The following is a 6,058-nucleotide window of genomic DNA, read 5'->3' as shown; positions in this document are numbered from 1 at the left end:
CCTGTCAGAAGGCTGAGGTGAGAGGATCACTTGAGCCCAAGAGGTCAAGCCTGCAGTGACCTATGATCTTGACACTGTACTCCAACCTGGGTGACAGAGTGAGACCTTGCCTCTAAGAAAAAGAAAATAAATAAATAAATAAACAAAGACCCAAAGAAGCCTTTGAGTCATATTTTATACAGTTAATTATGAAATATATATTTGTTTTCAATATTTACTCTTTTTAATATTATCTTCTAGTCTTCAAAATTTTCTGTCTCTTCTCCAAGTTTTTAAAGGTAACTTTACAATTTTCTCTTTTAGAGTTACAGTGGCTTTGACGAAAGCATATATTATTTACAAAGCAAGTACCTTACAATGGAGAGAAGCTCATAAATCTACAAATCACTGATATTGATAGTAAGAGAACTCATTTTTAAAACCGATAAAGCAATTGAAAGAACTGTTTGTTTATAATCAGGTCTTAATTTAACAAATTAAAAGTTCAGTAGTCTCCATTAAGTACCTGACAATCACACATATGCCCCCACACATACATCGTCCAAAATTTCTTATTGAAAATCCTAAACTATCAAGTAGTGACATTTCTATGCAACATGATGGTGAAAGTATAAAATACATCCCAATAAAATTCATATCCGCTAACATTTATAAACTCTATTTTTTCTTCCTTTGCTTTAAAAATGAATATTACATATTTTTGACTAACGTACTTTTAGAGACCGCTTTAAGATAAGACATTTATAACAACACCTTTAGTTATCTCAATTTTAATAATTTTAAGTAGTTTAAAATGATTTATGCTTTTCTCTATATGCATACTGTTAATTCAACCAGACAAACACATTTTCTGTAATAATATATCTCTTGGAGATATATTGTACTGGAGAAATAAAATATGTGATAGGTGATTGGGCACAGTGGCTTACACCTGTAATCCCATTGCTTTGGGAGGCTGAGGCAGGCAAATCACATGAGGTCAGGAGTTCGAGACCAGCCTGGCCAACATGGTGAAACCCTGTCTCTAATAAAAATACAAAAATTAGCTGGGTGTGGTGGCAGGTGCCTGCAATCCAGGATACTCTGGAGGCTGAGGCAGGAGAATCGCTTGAACCCGGGAGGCAGAGGTTGTAGTGAGCCAAGATTGCGCCACTCCACTCCAACCTGGACAACAGAGCGAGACTCTGTCTCAAAAAAAAAAAAAGCGTGGTAGAAAACACTGAAGAATAGTGTGCGGCAATGATGTTTAAGAACATGCTCGCGTCATTGAAATCACGACTGTGGAAGGGGAAATCACTACACATAGGTGTATCACAGAGACTTCCTGGAAGAGGCTGGATTTAAGGATGGATTTTAATGAACTGTTGCTTTTGGATTGATCAAGAGAAAAGGAAAGAGCATTGGCATATCAGGTTCAGAAATATAAATCAGAACATAAATTAAGAGGAAATAAAACACACTAAGAGAATAACAAATGATGAAACATGCTCAAAGTGAAATATACAATAACATCAGAGGATCATTTAATATTCACCCAGTCGTCAGTTTATAGGCACTTATTGAGTATAATATATGTGCCTAGCTCATTGCTAGTTGCAGTGAGGAAATATAGGAAGGAGACATTTCTGCAGTCAAGAGGCTCAGCTTCTTGGGCAAGAGATGAGAATGACATACGACATTATCTGCCTTACAATGTAAAATAAGTTTGTGTTACATGTTTGTTTCTGTGGTACAATCCTATATTTAACAGAGCTCAAAATGGTGAAAGGAACAGAGTAAGAACAATGGCTTCAGGAGGAAAATGCAATGATAGAAGCTTTGAAAGAAAGATGACTAGAATTCAGGTAGATACCAAAGAGCAGGGAGGGCATTTCCTGAAATTAGCTGAATGTGATATTTTGCAGCTGTTATTATGAGAGACTGCATATATAGGGGATCCTAATTTAATTCTGTTTGGATAGATGAATTCCTTTTGACAAGTTTATACCAAGTTCATATTTCCCATGGCAATTTTGTTTCTCTTCCATTTTCCTTTAGGTCATAGTAGATGATGATACCTGCCTGTCTGACCTTTGAGGAAGGGGAATTTCTGAAACCTAAGGCTTCCTTGTATTGCTCAATTAAGTGAGAAAGAAATCACTAAGGATAGTAAGCATTCTGTCATTTTTCTAACACTTATTAATTATTAAAACTTGTTAAGTAATAAACTAGTTTATGACAGCAGTTGCTCTATTTTTATTATAATTATCATCATTATTACCTTAAAGGTGTGTTTTTTAGTAAAATTTGGTTGTAAAATTTAAATAATGTCAATAGAATTGAGGAGTATTTTGAACAGAATCTGAAATACAAACATAAAGGCATTCAATTTTAAAAGTATGGAACAACTAACTGTTCACAGCATGCTGGAAAACACTTGGTACAGAAAGTGAGATTGGGGTCACTGGGAGCAGACATGGTAAAAGTGTGGCTTCATTATGACTAAACAAACATTCCATTCCTAAGAAAATCTCATATCCTGGTAAGCTGTTGGTCTTCTAGTAGAAGAGAATTAAAAAAATAAAAAAGGACACATTGCAGTTGGGAACTCTAAAGCATACCGAGTTACCTCTCTGATTTTATTTAGCCTAAAGTGAACATATTTCATGATGAAGGCTAGAATTGCTCATGCTAAGCTGAAAGTGATAGAAAGAAATTAGAACTGTCTCTTTCAACCTCTCAGGAGAGCTAAGGGGTTAGTGCAGTGGGGAAGGCTGGTGACGTGGCCAAGTTTATGAGCTGATGATGGTGAAAGCCTGATTCTTTCCTTTCATCACAGATTTGACTGGCCAGTAATGCAGGACAATGGCTGGATTTTCTTTCAAATCAGTGACTTGGGAAATGCTATTATCCCTTGGTTTCCCACCTGTTGACAAACTGCTAAATAATATGGGTGATTGGTTGAAGTGTTACATAAATAAACACATCATTGCTTTGATATGATCATTTGCAAAGCAACAAGAAGACTTTCATACCCTATTTAAAGATATATTTAGGAACAGAATTGAAAAACTACAAGCTTAAGGATCAGAAAGGTCAGGAATGAAATTGTCAATCTACTACTTATAATCTTGAAGAAAGTGGTTTTGCCTCTCTTAGCCTCAAATTTCTGGTCTAAAATTGAGGTTAATAAGCTTAATTACATAGGCTTGTTTAGATAATTACATGAGATAACCATTGCAAAATTAATCTATTTTGGTGAATGCTCAATAAATATTAGCTCTCTTCCCTTACTCAACAAAGTATAGGTTATCAAAAATTGGGATTGTGAGTAGAAACTGGAAGTTACTGCCAGCAATTTCCATTCTAAGAATCCCATGTCATAAAAATGAGAGATGAAAGAGGCTATATTTCAGCTACATTTGTCACTTGTTTTTATTAATCACACACATACGCCCAAACATTTTTATATTTAATTGAAAGATGAAAAGTTGCAGTTAAATGAGAGGAGTAGTACTTTTAGAGTCAAGTATGGGTAAAGTTTGTAAGAGCCCAGATAGATGAATGTGAAGAATTCTATTTACTAAGTGGCTTCACTTCTTGAGCTTTGGGGAAATGGCTCTTGCATAATTTTAAACAGTCTGTGAATTCTCCTTCAAGTCAGGATTGTCAAGGGGAACTGAATATAACCTCTGTCTAATTCCACTAGGTATTTCATTTCTTTTTTGTTTGCAAGGTATTAATTATTAAATGTGCTTCATATTGATAATTATACTGCATCTTATTTATTAATGACTCACTATTAAGCTTAAACTTAACATCTCCAGCGGTTCTCAGGTCTCTACCTTTGCAGGTCATTGCTCTTTTTCTCTTTGCCGGACTGACAGCTGAGAGGGTTTCAAGCTTTGGGGTTTAAGGTAGATAGGTTTTAATGGTGTGATTACCCATGACACAGTTCATTACCACTAATGGAGTTACCCATGCAACCAAAGGGAGAAAAGTGATCCTGCACAATAGTGAACTAATAGGCAATAAATTATTACACCTGAGAAAGGCAATCATATGTAAGAGCAGTAAATGGCCAGTGCCCAAAAGAAAGGTACATATTTTTATTTTGCCTGAAGTGTGTGTCTCTTTTTCAGAAGGACAAAGTTCATTTTGAAAGCAAAAAGCAAAAAAAAATTCCCCTTCTTCTTTTGATCAGTGTAGACATGGCAAGAGACACAAAATAATCAAGGCAAAAATTGAATTTACTCTTTATAATACTGCTTTGCATAACCCATTTTCATGTTTGGGCTTCTCTCAAAGTGAGAATTATATATGAATCTTTACATTCAAGGTTTCAGGAACATAGATTACAAATTTGTATTATGAGGGGATAAAAGTTCACTGGCTTGTTCCACAAAGGGAAAAACATACTCTAACTAGCAAACATTCTTCATACATTTTTTGATATTTAATTACAACAGCAAAACCTCTTAAACCTGAGGCCTGCAATGCTCATATGGCACTTTGGAGACTAGAGCCTTTGGTGCCTTGGTCTTCCCAGTCAGGAATCAATCCCTCAGATGACTCGACCACATTCCACTGAGCAGATAAGCTTTTCTGCCCCTGCACCCTAAAGGCATCTCTGGCAATTGTTTTCCTGTGGTTTACTGCTCCCATAGCTGGCCTATTTTGTAGACTACTCCCAATATCTCCAAAGAAACCCCTTCTGATTTTCACCTCCAGTAACAGAAATTCTTAATGAGCCTTTTCTCATGCACAAGAAAGAAAGCTTCCCTGACATTCTAATGTTAAGCTGAGATTTTGAAGCTCCCACCCATCCCTGAAGTTAGAAAACCTAAAATCTTTCATCCAGGTAATTATACTCTACAGTCTCTCTCTTATGCTTAGCCAGTAAAGCCATCCTCACTAATCCAAGGTAAAACACTATCCTCCATGGTGGTTCCAGTTTGAATATCTTGGGGTCCATTTTGGCTCATTTTCTTTGTTAAGAGAGTAGTAAATGTGCTTGGTCAGAAATGGGAGCGTGTCCTCTTTGCATTTTTAAGAGGCTGAATGTGTGTGTGTGTGTGTGTGTGTGTGTGTGTGTGTGTGTGTAAGTATATATTTTTAAAAAGCATTGAATTTTAAATAGTTTTAGATTCACAGAAAAGTTGCTAGATATTACAGAGAGTTCCTGTCTACTCCTTTCCCAGTTTCTCCTATTGTTAATATTCTATGTTACTATGGTGCATTTTTACAACTACCATACATTATTATTAACTCAACTCTATACTTTATTTAGATTTTCCTAATTATTCCCTAATGCCATTTTTTCTGTTCAAGGATCCGATCCAGCATACCGCACTACATTTAGCTATCAAATCTCCTTTGTTTCTCGTGTGACAGTTTCTCTGGCTTTCCTTGTTTTTGATGACCTTGACAATGTTGAGTACTGGACAAGTATTTTGTACACTGTCCTTCAATTTGGATTTATCTGAAGCTTTCCTCATAATTAGACCAGAGTTATGTATTTTGAGGAGGAAGATCACAAAAGTGAGATGCCATTCTCATCTCACCATGTCAAGCGCACTTGTCATTGGCATGACATCACTAATAATGTTGACCTTGATCACCTAGCTGAGTTAAGTGTTGCCAGGTTTCTCCACTGTAAAGTTACTCTTTCTCCTCTCTTCACTTTCCACACTCTACTCCTTAGAAGCAAATCAATAAGTCAATACACGTAGTCTACAATCAATGAATAAGAGTTAAGATTCAAATCCTTAGAGAGAATATTTACATAGATAATTCAGAATTTTTCTGTAAAGGATATTTGGCACTTCTCCGCCCGTTTGTTTATTTATTCAATCACTTCTTTGTATCAGGATCATTACCTGTTTTATTCATTGCTAAGTCCCCAAGCAATGTCGGCATGTAATGGTCTCTCAATTAATAAATCTTAAATGAATTAATGTAACCACAAGGTCAGAAGGTACCCAAATGCCCTCTGATAACTTCAATATTAATTCAGCCCCAAAATTCTAGTAGCTCTCTCTTTTTTTTTAATCTCTAAAAATGGGAAAGTAATACCTAC

This window comes from Hylobates moloch, unplaced genomic scaffold (genome assembly GCF_009828535.3).
Source record: "Hylobates moloch isolate HMO894 unplaced genomic scaffold, HMol_V3 SCAFFOLD_3, whole genome shotgun sequence".
Lineage (NCBI taxonomy): Eukaryota > Metazoa > Chordata > Mammalia > Primates > Hylobatidae > Hylobates > Hylobates moloch.
This window is presented reverse-complemented; position numbering follows the sequence as displayed.